Here is a 15,288-nt window from a genome sequence, read left to right as displayed (position 1 = left end):
CAGGGATGCAGGGATAGTTCAATATATGGAAATCCATTAATGTAATCTACTATATAAACAGACTCAAAGAAAAAAATCCTCATTTGTTTTTCTAATTGGACCCCTGTCCTTGGGTGAGGGGAGAAGGCGCTAGAGTACCAGATGGTTTATTTACTGTCTCCTCTGTGGAATAAGGAGGCCCGGGTGGGTAGATTGATTTTATATTCCTTATTAGTTGGGTAAGGGCTGTGAAATATGAAATAGGGTGGATTTAGGACTTTGAGCTTTGGGCTCCTCTAACTGAGGGGGCCCTCAGGGGCTGTGTTGTTATCAGCCTTTCCTATGAATATGGCCTTATGCATTGCAGAATTGTAGCTAAGATCAGCAAAAAAATCAAGGGAGGGTTTTTTTCTTTTTTGTGCATCTCTGCTTCTGATGAGAGAAGCTACTCAGATCCATGAGTCAGGGCTGTAAATATTATCATTAGCCATGTCTAGTGCTATCAGAAGGACTTGCTCTCAAAAGAAGGAAGCTTGGTTTTTTGGCTATTTTTATTCCATGAGATTTTAGTAGGGTACTTATCTTGCTGACCTGGGAGAAATTTTTTATATGGTGATGAGTTGCCTATGACAGAAAAGAGAAATGTCATGTACAATGGAAACATTTCCTTGGCCTATAGGCTTTGGTGGATTCCAGAGAGGTCCAAGATGCTGGGTGTTCCTGCAGATATAAGAAATGGGAACAGGGGGAAGAAAGAGGGCTTATGGGACTTTCGGGGAGGGGGGATCCAGGAAAGGGAAACTCACTTGAAATGTAAATAAAGAATATATCAAAAAAAAAAAAAAGAAAGAAAGAAAGAAAGAGAAATGGCAGCCTCCCTGTGGCTTTTCAGTGGCTGCTGTATTACCAGTTTTTTGTTTTTTTTTGTTTTGTTTTGTTTTTAGAATGTTTTTCCCAATGCCTATTGTTGGGAGTTAGACAAATGCTAGAAGGACCTTCAACCAACATAAGGGAGTATCTCTGGCCAGAAGGCTTCAGGTACCCATTCAGCTTATCCAAATCCATTGGATGGCTCTGAGTGAAAGCACAGCAGGAAAGGATGCCTTGCTTGTCTCAAGAGATGGGAAGTGTGAGGCTCACCTTCCCATGGTATCAGATGCAGTGCCTTTGCTGTTGTGCCCCACATGGTCACCATCTGTTGGTTTGTGCACCTGAAACTATCAATGGAGGTCTCTGGCCTGGCCCAGCATCAGGAACATTCAAGTGAAGGGCAAAGTGAACAGGAAGTGCAACCACAACCACTGTCTTCTTCTGGTGCTGTTTCTGGTGCTTCTGCTGCTACCCCAGCTGCCCACCAATGTTGAGAGCATTCTCTTCCCAGGAGGTGGTGCAGATATAAGAGCTGCATAAGACAACAGATGCTCTTAGGCAATGGAGTAATTCTCACACACCTTAGTCTTTCTGGATAGAATCTTATATACAGTTTGAGGCTAGGTTGGGGTCTGACAACAGGTGCTTCCTATTGGCTTGTTCTGAGATGGTAGGGATGCCTTATCTACATGTGGAGTGGTTTGGCAGCACTGCCCTTACATGACTGATAGTTACAACTCTGTCTATGGGGGTCTGTGGCTATGTGACATGGGTTTGATGTCTGGAGTAGGTGACATTCCTACCATCCCTTTGGGTCCTGTGGCTTCCAATACAGCTCATCCATACCAAGCTTCCTCTTATTGTTTACTACCCTACAGTCCCCCAGAGTTTTCTTATTGTTTTAGCTAGAACTTCAAGTAGTAGATTGAATAGACATGTAGTGGACAACCTTGTCTTGTTAGTGATTTTAGTTGAATTTAGTTGAATTTCTCTCCCTTCAATTGATATTATCTTAAAGGTTTCTGTAAGTAGCCTTTATTAGGTTTAGGTATGTCCCTCGTATCCCTTATCTCTCCAAGACGTTTAACTTGAAGGGTTATGGGGTTTTGAAAAGTATTTTTCAGCATCTAATGAGATTATCTTGTGGTTGTTTTTATTTCAGTTTGTTTACATGTTATAAATGTGATAGATTTTCATATGTTGAAACTTTAGTCTATCTCTGGGATGTAATGTACTTGAGCATGGTTGATGATTTTTTTGATGTGTTCAGTTTGCAAGTGTTTTGTTGAGTATTGTTGCATCTGTGTTTATAGAGGAAGTTGGTTTATAATTTTCAATTGTTTTTTGGCCTTTAGGTGGTTTGGATATCAGGGTCATTCTGGCTTCCTAAAAGGAATTGGAAATGTCAGCTATGTTTTTATTTTGTATATAAACTTTAATAGTGTATGACTTAATACTTCTTGAACACCTGATAAAATTCTGTGCTAAAACCATGTATCCCTGGGCTTCTACAGTTTGGACGATGTTAATGTCTGCTTCTATTTCACTTGGGGTTATAGATCTGCTTAATTGAATGCCCAGTCTTCATCTAAGTTTGGTAAGAGATAGGTATAATAAAAATTTCTATTTCTTCTAGAGTTTTGAATTTGCTGGACTAAAGGTTTTTAAGGTATATCTTTATTCCTTGGTGTTTGTTGTTTTGTCCTCGTTTGTGTTTCTCATTTGTTTGATTTGGATATTGACTCTTCTTCTCACCTAAGTGCACACACACACACACACACACACACACACACACACACACACACAGAGTGAGTGAGAGGGGGGGGGGTTTCCAGACCATATTGGGAAGAGAAAGAGATAAAGGTTTTGTGGACACAAGGTCATTCTCCTGTCATTATCTTTAAGCTTACAGAGTGGAGTAACTGGGAAAAACAGCCAAGGTCTATCCATACTTGAGCCATGCTGGCCAAAACTGAAGTTCAAGTTGTCTTGTTCAGGTCTGGAACTGCAAGAGCACCCGCAGAAATCATTAGACTGCCATAGGCATTGGACATAGATCTGACTCCTTTGACATATATAGCTTTGAAATTGTGGATAACTGAGTTCACGGATGTGGATAGGTGCCTGTGCTGTGAGGCTTTTCTCTTCCTAGAATACAAGGCAACTACAGGTTGAGGACAATGACTTCACCTGGGCCTGCAGCCTCAATGGGAGCAAAGATAGGGTTAGGTAGTAATGGGTCTTTTAGACAGTCAGTCATTGAATGGCTATCCTAGGTGAACAGGGGGAGGCAGGAGTCTGAAACAAAGGAAGTGAGACATATAAAAAAGATGCACTGACTGAGGAATAGACAGGCCAGAATCCCAAGATGCCAGCCATTAAATCTTACCTGTGATTGTGTTCATAGGACAAGTGAGGATTTGATCCATTTTGCTTTCCTTTAGAATCCAAAGTACATCCTATGTGGCCATTATAACCAGGCCCTGACACAGTGGGCCTGAGGAGGAGGATGCTGGTATACATGATGTTCTGGGTAACCTGTGACCATTTAAAGGAACACCAGTGTTAACACAGGGTCTTCGCCACCTTCTTATTTTTATTCTATGTGCCTCTCCACATGTAGATGGCTTGTGCTAAGTCATTTGAAAATGACAGACTGTGAGTGAACATGTCACAGGCAAGCTTTACATATACACCTTTGGAAATGGAAACAATTGCTGCCATGAGCAAATGTGTTGTATCCCGAAGATACCAATGAAATGGGTGAAGGCTCCTTGAGTCTCCAGAATCTCTCAGACAGATGGTTTTCTCCTTCCAGGGAGTCTCAGTGAACAGGCACCCAGCTGCTGGAGCAGAGTTGGAATCCTCAGAAGTAGCACTTTCTCTTATCCAAAGTCACTATGTTGCTTGTAGGCCATGAAAAATGGTGACAGCCAGAGAGGATGTGGTGTCCATGAGCAGAAAGCTTTTCTGGTCATCCCAATCATATCTGCCTCTTCCCTTTTCACGCGTTCTCTTGTCACCTTTGTCATAAGGATTAAAGGAGGGGGAAAATATGATGTAGAAAATGAGGAACTTATCTTTTATTGTGCATTTCCCACTGAGAGCCTGGAACACATTCCCTGAAATCAGCAGTCCCTTCTTGCATAGAGCTGCTGTTGAGATAGTGTCCTATCTTAGTCCAGTAGGAGATATGTTGCAAGATATTTCCTATTCATTCATATTGAGCCAGTGATTGGATGGGAGAGAGGAGGAGGAGCTAAGAGAATTGATGGGAGGAGAGAAAGCGAGGGAGAGGACCACAGGAGGGGAGCAGAGAAGGGAGATATGGATATCCAGATGGATTCAGATGTACTTCTGATGTTTTGGAGAGGATAGAAATATTGGGATAAGACTTTATTATTGTAAATTGGCATTATGTAATTGGGAGTTTTATATACATAAAGATATTTGGTTAACTATTTAAGTGTCATACTTTGCCTGGTATTTGGGTACAGAGTGGGGGAAAATGGGACTCCTGCTGTTTATAGACTCTATGGCAGAGAGATGGGATCACACAGATGGGATGCTGTGAGAGCTAGCTGAAAGAGATTTTGCTTGGTGGTGACAGTGAGAGTCTCCCTGAGGTAGACCTGCTGGGACTTGGTGCAAAGCCCTCGTGGGGTGCGGCTATTTTTTTATTATCCCCTACAGAGATAAGGCAGACCTTTCCTCTCAGACCACTTCACTAACGTGTCACATCTTATGCTTCTGTCTTTCTTCCAGTTTTGTTCACCTTCATGTATAGTGTGGAAGTGGATTCTGTTTCCCTATATCCACACTAGAGTATGGACTCTCAACATCTGCTTTTTGTCTGGGATAAAGCTAGTTCAACATCCCATAGACTACTGTTCTCTGGGGATTCCATGTTACTGTATACATGGATCTCCTAGGCTACTGTAGAAAACATTCATATATATATATATATATATATATATATATATATATATACACACACACACAGTTAGACACACATGAACAGTCATATATATGTTTATATTTGCATGTATATACATATATGTACACAATACACAATTTAGATACACATAAGCATTCATATATGTATGTATATATTTTTGCATGTATGTGCATATATGTACACACACATATAAACATATACACATAAAGGCAGACATATGCAAATATACACATGCCCATTCACATACACACAAGAAACATGCTAACATGCTTTGTTCAAGTAGCAAGGACAAGAATATTATGAGAAGGGGTCTCTGTATAGAAGGTGCCGTCCTTGTGTTTCATTCCCTGCCCAACTATTACTGATGTAGGGGAAGATGAGCATTAGTGGGTAAGAACTGGCAGGTTTTGATAAAACTCAGGTTGACTAAAAGATTGCGGGAACCATGAAGAATTTTATGGCTGTGAGGAAAATCTGGGAGACGTTCAAAAAAATTACCGAGAATAGAGAAGACATATGTTCAAAAATGTTTGTTGAGCATGATTTCAAGTGGGTGCACAGTGTCCAAAGTCCCTGGGAACATCAGGTGAGAGAGGTCTTGGAGGAGACTAGAAACTGAGGACCATCACCAAGATGGAGGTATTGATGTGGAGCTGCATGTGAACAGCAGATGGCAGCACTGAACAGCAGTTAAGACCTGGCCTGCCTAGTAGCTCTGCATGGAGCTTCCAGGGCTTATGGTATGCACCAGTGGGTACAGCATGGCAAAGTCCTCCCTGCTCCACCTCCTGATGTCAACCAGAGATGGTGAGGAGAAGCAGAGCACTAACACCTTAATGCTGCGGCAATCACTTGGTGAAACATAATGTTGCCCTTCTAAGATTATGCCTGGCTCTTCAGAGGTTCTGTTGAGTTAAGGAAGGGATTAAGGAGAAGGTCAGAGGAGATCAAGTAAGGACCCTGCAACTTGTGGAATAGGCTAAGTACAGTGACATTCATGTATGCACTCCTGTGCTGAAACCTCTGATTTCTGTACGAACAAAGCTATTTTGGGGCAGAGACTGCCATTAGTTTGATGCACTGATGCCTATGGTATATGCGGGAAGTCCTTACTATGATCCCCAGGACCACAAAACTTAGGCATGGTGGGCTAGGCTTCAAATTCTGGCATTTGTGATGTTGGGGCTGGAGGATCTCAAGGGCATTCTGGTGAGATAGGGAATTTGAGGCTGGCCTGACCTATATGGGCTCTTCACAAACACGCACACACACTAAATGAATATAGTCATCAAATTCAAATGATTCCTTAGGGGTTCACATTGACATACACCTTTGCTTGAGCAGCAAGCTAGGGATTGAGTCTGCTTGATGATGTCTGAAATAAACACCGAGCTGTTTCAGTGTGTGTCTCTTAGAAGACACAAGAAACAAATAAAATCAGTGCTCTGTGGTGAATTCCTACAGAAAGGCAATCCCTGAATATTACACAGAGATTCTTGGTCTTTTCAATGCCCCCAACCATGCACCCTTTCCCCTAAACCACCACTCCAAGGACAGAGTTCATGAGCAGTTTCTCCATCCTTGCACTGGTAGGTCACATTAAGCACCATGGAAACCCTTCTCATGTCACAATGACTCCAAGCAAGACACCAGAGCCTTAGAGAGGGCTCCCCCTCAGTAGTGCCACACTGTCCACTGGGGCTGGGAATGGGATGGGGGGGCTGATGATCTCGGGGTCCTCAATCAAGGAATGGAACTCGATATCCCAAGAAAAGACCAAAAAATAGCTGAATCATCACTGCAACAAGCTAATTACCATAAGGACCCTGTTCTTTCCTCTTTTTTTTTTTAACTTATCTTCTTCTTGCAGGGAAAAAGAAAATTGTCTCAAGAATTCTACTTCTCCCCAGAGGTTCTGGCCACATTCAGACACCAGTTCCTGACAGATCTGTGGAGGAGGGCCCAACTGCTCAGCATTGTCCATAGACCATCAGCTCTGAGAGCTCCACTGCCTGCCTCCTCCCAAGGCCACCCTCCATTGGACAACATCTGGTAGCAGGAAGAACTGAAGCAGAGTTTGGCATCCAGGCAGTGTGGGACAGGGTCCAGAGGCAGTGAAAGGTGGTCTGCTACCATCAGGTGAGGAGAGAACTGGTGTTTCTCTAGACAAGGCACATATTTGATGTTTGCTCATCAGCTAAGTGTGGCCTCCATAAGGAGGAGTTGTGTCCTATCTCTAGTGACATGTCCGTGACCTAATGATCTCAAACCCTGTGGAGAGCATTTGGTTCTTCTCTGGTTGGAGAAACTGGACCTCCACAGGTTGTATGGCTGTAGGGAGCCCATTAGATTGAATCTGTGAGACTAGAGACTCCATTTCTAGGTATGGGCTTCATATCTTACTACATCCCCCAACAAAAAAAGATTTCCAATTTTGACAGGCCACAATCAGCCCTATGAGGTATCAAGATGCAGAGGCAGGACATTCATGGACAGAGTTATCTATACCATAAATTTCTGAGCAGCCATTGTTACACAGTGAGGCCCTCTATCAAACAAAGAAACAAAAGTAAACCAAGTCTGAAAGGAAAGTTCACCAGTAATTATCAGAACTGCCACAGACAAATATGAATGCTGATGTGGGTCACTGAAGTAGAGAAGAGGTCTAATAACTCAGGATTTTCCCAGGCAGTCAGTATAAGGGAATGCAAGTGACATTGCAAGTGACAAGAAGTTCCAGCCACTCCTGAGACTTCTATGAGCGCCCCTGTAGTGCCTGTGTTGGATCTTGCAGCAGCAGCTGGCCTGACCTCAGCACAGAGAGTGTTGGAGTGGAGTGCTGGAGCAGACTGAAAGCAGAGCACAGGAGGGAACTCGGGAAGCCTCAAGCTAGCACCTTGTTTTTCTCAGCTGCTAGGCAGCAAGAGTACAGGGTTCTGATACCACAGTGTAGGAGGAGCTGAATTCCCATAGCTAGCAGAGTGAGCTCAGACATGTCAGCTTCTTCATGACCTCATACTGAGAGATTTACTAGGGATATATTTCTTGGGACCTGTTAACCTATGGCAGAGTGTATAGTCTATCCCAAAAGGCCTTCTGAATCTTAGAACTACATAATAAATTTCACTCACCCAAAGTCACAGCATAGGTGAATGATTGGCATAGCACTGATGGAAAACCAATTAGAATGGAAAAGGTGTATTTTCCTGGATATAATTAGCTACTCCTTGCCCTGGAAGGCTTAAGGAATGGTAATAGTATTCACACACTGTGTATTCACATCCTTGTTATGACTATTGAACAACCAGTTTGTACACAAAAATTAGTGATTGGCACAACTTGGCCAACCAGACTTCTGCATTGGTGTGGGTGATAGCAAGTAGAATTGCAATGTTATTAGAGATCCAAGCCACATTTCAAAGCATATAGGTGTTTCCAGGTTTCCCTGGCCTTATCAGGAAGTTATTACTGATGGAGAAAATAAGAAGAAAAAATTATTGAGATATAAACTGTTGGTGAACAACTTTTGCTTTTCTGTTTATTTCTCTCTTTTTTCTTCTCTCAAAGAATACATCAAAACTTGGTTATTCCTCCATCTACTCCTCCAATGCCATCTTCCTCCCTCTCCTAGGTCCACTCCTCCTCTGTTTTGGTTCAGAAAATAGCAGGCCTCTCTGGGATATCAACTGAACATGTCATCACAATATTCAGAAGGATAGGGAAAAACACTCTTTGTATGGCTGGAAGGGACAACACAGTAGGAGGGAAGGGGTCCCAAGATCAATGGAAAGAGTCTGAGCCACCTTTACTGCCAATGACAGGACTCTCCCAATATAACCAAGTTAACAACAATATTTACAGAGGACCTTGCACAGACCCATACAGACGCCCTGGCTCTCAGTTTGGTCTGTGTGAGCTCCTGTGCGTCCTGATTAGTTAATTCTGTGACTATGTTTTCCTGGTGTCCTTGACCCTTCTGGCTCCTAAAATCCTCTCCTTCTTAGTTTGGCATCTCTGAGCTGCAAAGGGAGGAATCCAATGGAGATCTTCAAGTGGGGCTCTATTTGTGCCCTGTGTTTGGCTGTTGGTGTTTGCATCTGGCCAAGCAGATTTTTTTAAATCGAGTCTGTTATCTGATAAGCACATATAGGAAAATCTAATATACATTATTTTTTTTGTGTGTGTGTGTAAGTTCATTTTGTGCATTTGATGACCTCACCATGATAAGATGCGTTGAAGGAGCTCTTGATTTCCAATTTAAGGTTGTATGTAGATAGGATTTTTGCAGGATGGTTATTGACATTCAGGGAGAACATCCAGGTTTAGTCCATGACACATGTAGGGTAAGGTAACTACCCACCCTATGGAGAAAGCATGGCATCCTGCATGTGCCCAGAAGTCTCCTCATGTAGATAGTAAGGGGAGATGAGGAATGTACAAGAGTCAAGTGGGACGAGAACAGAGAAGTCAGTCAGTGTTTATGAAAAGCGATGAGCAAAGTCTTAATGCTACAATTGCTCTACTCACATCCCCCAGGGTAAAAGTCTATACTTCAGCAGAGTCTTATAATGCATCCCAAACACAATCCCAACCAAAACATGTGGGAGTCACATGTCTCTCTGGCATGTTCTTTGTCAAGTGGCACATGAGGTTGGTGCACACAGACCAGGCATATTTTCAATAGCTTCATCTTACAGGGACATTCCCTGGTGAAGAAATAAGGCCACAGGCCCCAATCTGAGCCTTACGGCCAAGAAGTGCTCAGAATGGACACTCCTGAGAGCTAAGGTGCACCAGGCTTGCAAATGGATACAGGGCAACTTTGCTCACATATGCAGTCCATTTCTCAGCAACGGTAGTTTATACCATTCATGGAAAATGTTTAACTCTGATTTCCCTACAGAGCCCTCTAAAAGGTACCCATTGGTCACTTGAAACACTACCCGATGAGAAATACAAGAAGCACTCTGAAGAAATTATCGTTCCTAGACAAACCCAGAGTTCCATTTCAGCCAAAATCATTGAGAGAGAACACTGAAGAGGTAGGTTCACGTTCCTTCAGATCTGAACATAGAGTGTGAGAATGACCATGATTGTGAATGGAAGTTCAGGGACCTTGTTGAGGGCAGGAAGAGGATGATGACCTCTCACCCTTCAGATTCATAGCCTGAGTTCAAGCAGAGGACTCCATCAGTGTGTGTGTTCTGAACAGAGGGGAGATGCCAGGAGCCAAGGCATACCTCTGACATAGTGTGTGTCAGGCTCTGTTCCACATGGATGAGCTTCAAATTTCATTGAGCCATCACAAAGACAACTTCCAATGTGGGGCTCTTAGTGACCGCCCTTCACAAAAATGACTACAGTGCTGAGAGAAGCAGGACAGCATGTCCAAGAAATGATAGAGCTATGGCATAGAGACAAGTTCACAAATACTGACTTGGGATATATAAATACAAGTTCACAAATGGTAGGGCTTGGACACAGATGAATGATTTCAAAAGGTAGAGCTGGGACATAGACCCGAGGTCACAAATGGTGGTTCTTGAACACAGATCCACTGGTACAGCTTGGGTATAGACACATGTTTACAAATGGTACAGTTGGGACACAAATGCAAGAAATGTAAATACAGAACTAGCTGTAGCCTAGCTGCAGCTGGGAGAGGCAGGCAGATGTATGTGAGTGTGAGGCCAGCCTAGTCTACTAAGTAAGCTTCAGGGAAGGCAACATATGCAGATAAATGCTACTTGGGAAAATGAAGGAAAGGAGTGAGGAAGGGAGGGAGGAAAGGAGGGAGGGGTAGAGAGAGAAAAACAGCGAGGGAGGGAGGAATGGAGCAAGAGAGCAAAATGAAAAGATGAGTGAAAACAAAAGAACAAAGAGTCAAACTAAAAGAAAAGGAATAAAGAAAAGGAAAACAGCAAAAATACAAGAGGGGGTAGGGGTTTGCTAACTCAGCAGGTCATCCCTCAAAATCCTTTCAGGCCACACTAATGTACCAGAGACCTTCAAAAAGAAGGTGCTTGCAGGAAATGGTGGTTTTACTCAACTGACACCACTAGTGACAGCTATGTTTTGGTAATTCCTCTAAAGAGGCGAGAGGAAAGAGAGTGTGCTTCCTTTTTCACTCACACAATAGTACCTGCAGGCTCTTTGTAGCCCCAAAAGGATGATTCAAGAGTCTCCCAAAGGAATTCAGAGAAAATCAGGATATACAGATGGGCAGTGCCAGAATTAATAATTAACCCTTTGAAACACCTTTTCCCTCCTCGAATACTAGGGACTGACACCTCCATTTTCATGTATTTCTCTTGAGAGCAAGGGTGAAAATGAGGGCATCAGTTCCATGGCCCATGAGAGCAGGTGGATACTACTTGAAATGTGGGGTTAGGCATGAAGTGGGAGTAGTACAGATGACACCCATTTCACCCTTAATTGCAAAGTAAGGGAAGGTCTCCTCAAAGGAAGCAAAGATTTATTATTCCTCCTCCTACTTTTGAAGTAGGTGAACTACACCTAAGGGCAGATATCTGTGAGGTCTGAGACACTATGCCTGGCCTTGCCAAATGTGAACAACAATAAAGCCCATGTGTCCTGATGTTCTATGGTTGGACAGACAGAGATCTGCTTTGAGGGACAGATCTCCTACAGGAGAGAATTTAGTTCCCTCACTCTAACAGGTTGTCTGCAAACAGGGTGGGCCAGTCTGTCTCTTCAGAGTTTTTTGAAGTTTTGAAGCATGGCCTAAAGTATCCTGTTTGTTCCTGAAGAATGAAAGTCTTTGTAGGTGAGGTAGTGACCACAGTATTTAGTGGTGGTATGGGGACTAACAGATTCCAGGCTTGATTTTTGTATTGTGTTTCTCTGCTTTCAAATATTGACATCATCACGGCTACTAAAAGCAATGTTGTTCACAGGTGCTCACAGAATAGCCCTTACATTCTTGTGCTCGGTGGTGGTTGTATGTTGTTTGCCACCTGTGTGCTCTGTGAATATTTTCTTCAGCAGGTATGTCTTGGGAGAAATTCATGGTACTTAGCTTACTGTCAGATACAGCCATGTCCTCTTTGTTTGTGATGGGTTTTTCTACTTTGGCATTTTTGGGGATTCTCCTTCATCCTTTCCTTTCCCTTTAAATGAGTTTGCTTAAGGGGCAGAATATTTGCTGTGCAATGGTTGGAGTATCTATCCTGGTGGACTCCAGAGTGAGTTTCAGCATCTGCTTCCCATGAGTCTATCCACGTTTCCCATAATATAAACACCCCCCCTTGTCCTCCTTTCTGTCTTATTCTGCTTTGCTAAGGATTTGAACTGCAGAGCTCAAAGATGCCACCTTGAGATCCCACACTCAATTGATCTGAAACTAAATCCTGGTGGAAGTAATCTCCTGAGTGTTTGCTTACACCACCTTCAAGATCCAGATTTGACGGCCATTCTGTCCATTCCATCTGTCACACTCATTCATGGCCTTGATCTTACCCAGCCAGGTTCAGTCTTGCCCAAGGAAAGGAGATGCTGGCCACCTTCCTTGAGCTGTCATTGACAGCCACCACATGTTCCTGAAGAATCTCATTCTGGAGTTAGAGTCAGGCAGATTGCGGTATGCTGATGACCAGCCTGGACTATGGGCTGTCCTGGTGAGACACACATACTGAGTGAGAACCTGTCTGAAAGAAACTAAATAGCTGTGAATAAGTGTCCAGGAATGAAAACACCATGAGAGAATGGTTGACATTTGCAAATGAAGACCTGATAAGGAGCAATTTGCATAGGACCTAAGCAAAGAGGACTTCTTGTGTTTTATTCTTTAACCTAAATTCTTTCTTTTGGAGGATGTCATGCTCAAGAGCATGTTTATACCATTTTTATCCCTCCCTCTTCCTGCATGAACTGCTCCAGTATTTCCTCTCAAAACTTTCTTGGGTTTAAAACCTCTTCTTATTTGAGTAGGATAGTTACACTGGCACACGTGGTGCACATACAGGATGACACAGAGAGCCATAGACCCATTCTCACAATCCCTGTGAATCTGTTCCATATTGCTCCAATGTGATTATGGGTAGGACTTACCACATGAGTTTGAGTAACTCATCATGATTTTCAACATTGCAAAGAATTGATTCTCTCTTGGCAGTCACAAAAAGTCTGTAACTCTTTGATCAAGGGGATAAGAGCTTGTGAAATTTCCCTCATTAACAGTGGCATGTAGACTATTGTGACCATGATGCAAGTTTTTCTTTACACAAACATAGTGTTGAGATTTCATAGTGTGCAGCATCCAAATGTGCAGGATGCTAGTGCCATGGTTTTGACCTGATTTTCTGGCTTTTCATATCTTCTCACCACCTTCCCTATATACCTCAACCATGGATGTAGCAGTTCCTATGTAGGTGTAACAGTTAGGTTACAGGTAAAGGAGATGCTTTTCCTCAATTTTGTTAGGCATATCTTCCACTAAATTCTTCTTTTAACCACACCGCTCTAAGAATTCATTCTTGGGTGTCCTCTTCCTGTCCACTAACTAGTACCCAGCACAGTCACACAGTGGGCCTCAAAATTTTCTCTGCAATGTTTGAAGCCAACATTTCCCTGATTTTTGAGGATTCCACCACAAACTGAGGAAACAAATTCCTGTGCTCTGAGCTGTGGCTATTGGTTGATGCACTCAAGTCTTCCCTTTTGACACCAGTAAACATCAAGTGCCACTCTCTTAAATCACAACCCCTGCTCTAAAACCAACTGTTTCCCATCTCATTCTTTCTCGATTTCACACTCAGAAGAGATGAGACCATTGATCAGAGTAACTCAGAGATGGTCACCATAGACAGAGTGGTTTTATCTAACATATGCCATGTGATTATATGGACCCATGCCCTTGAAAACTACTTAATTATCTTGGAACTTGTGTCTTGAGCTTCTGAACTGTAGTTATACTACCTTATAAAAGCATTCATAAGAATAAGTAATTGCTAAAACTTCTTTGGGTAAAACCTAGTCTCTGATGGCAGGCAGTTAATATCTGTGGTAAACTGGTCTCTGAAACAGCCATGAATTCCAAACATAAATTAAATGTGCCCTGACCTGAAGGTCCTTTTTCATTTAAGCCACCAAACCATCCTAGCCTACAAAATCTCAAATGAACTTGAACACCAGAATGCTTATCGCTATTCTCCTGGGGCCAGCAGCCTACCTGGCATTCATATTCATGAAAAAGACTCCATATAACTTATCGAGGAATCTTAGACATGCTGTAACACCTGTAGTTGGGGAAAGGGCCAGGGTGTATTTCATCTCAGGTTCCTGGGTTCCATGCCCTCCACCCAGGATGAAGTCAAATTGCCATATCAGTAAGTGATTGTGGGTGTAGACATTGCATATTTTCAGGTCTGGCGATGCTGTGGGATGCTACTCTTCTCACTGAAGTGATCACATCCAGCTGCCTCTAAGGAAGTCAGATTCTTTCTTCACATCAATGTCTAGGTGAGGGCGGAAGAGATCTTCTCTTTGTCTCTCATTTTTCTTCAAACTGCCTCTTTGGATGTGATACTCAAAGAGTGCTTCCCACAGATGTGTTGGCATTGTCCTGCTACACAGTCATTCTGACTACACCTGCCTATCACTGGAGTAACAAGGTACTCAGTCCTAGGCCTCATCGTGGCATGCTTTTGGTTTTGTTCGGGGTTTCTCCTTTTTTACATTATTCCGAGAAGCCCTCTGTTTGTTTTATTGATGATCATTTGTTCTAAAACATCAAGTTGCTGGGTAGGAGGAGGTGGGTCATATCTTCCTTGTTTAAATGAGCCCAACATAGAACTATGTCCACAGTGGATATATGCCACAGAACTATAAATTATGCAAATATTCCTAACCTCACACACGGGTGAGAATCATTTTGAACCAAATATGGCTTCCTATGGGATACTTCTTATCATTACTACAGTTTTACAAATCTAGATATCCTCTCTTTTGCATATATAACATTGTAGTTTCTGAGACACTATAAATTCTATTTATATAAGATTTCTAGAAACATTTAATCAAGATTCACTATTTCACAGAAATTGATTCTTACTCCCATAATATCGTTAAGGAACAAATTCTAGCAAAGAGATTGATGGACCTTGGAACACTCAGTACTGAATGAGTTCTCAATATCAGGTGGTCAACTTGGGGCTCAGGCTACCCCATGGAATGGGAGGTAGAAAAAGTGGATGAGCCAAAGGTCATGGGGTATTCCAGGAGAACTAGGCCCTTTAAATCAACATGAACAAAGTTTAAGTTAGTCCAGAATGACACATCTGGAATTTTCAGGGCCTGTCCTCAGGTGCACCAGCTCCTCTGCCTAAATATTATACCTGCTGCTTTTTTGTTTTCACAAGACTCCTGAGTACAAAGTGAACAAGTGCTTATCTGCCTCTTGTCTTTTCCTTTTGTTGTTTTCTCCTGTCCATTTTCAATGTGAAGGTATTTCTTTTTCCTTG

This window comes from Apodemus sylvaticus, chromosome X (assembly GCF_947179515.1).
Source record: "Apodemus sylvaticus chromosome X, mApoSyl1.1, whole genome shotgun sequence".
In the NCBI taxonomy this organism is placed as follows: domain Eukaryota; kingdom Metazoa; phylum Chordata; class Mammalia; order Rodentia; family Muridae; genus Apodemus; species Apodemus sylvaticus.
This window is presented reverse-complemented; position numbering follows the sequence as displayed.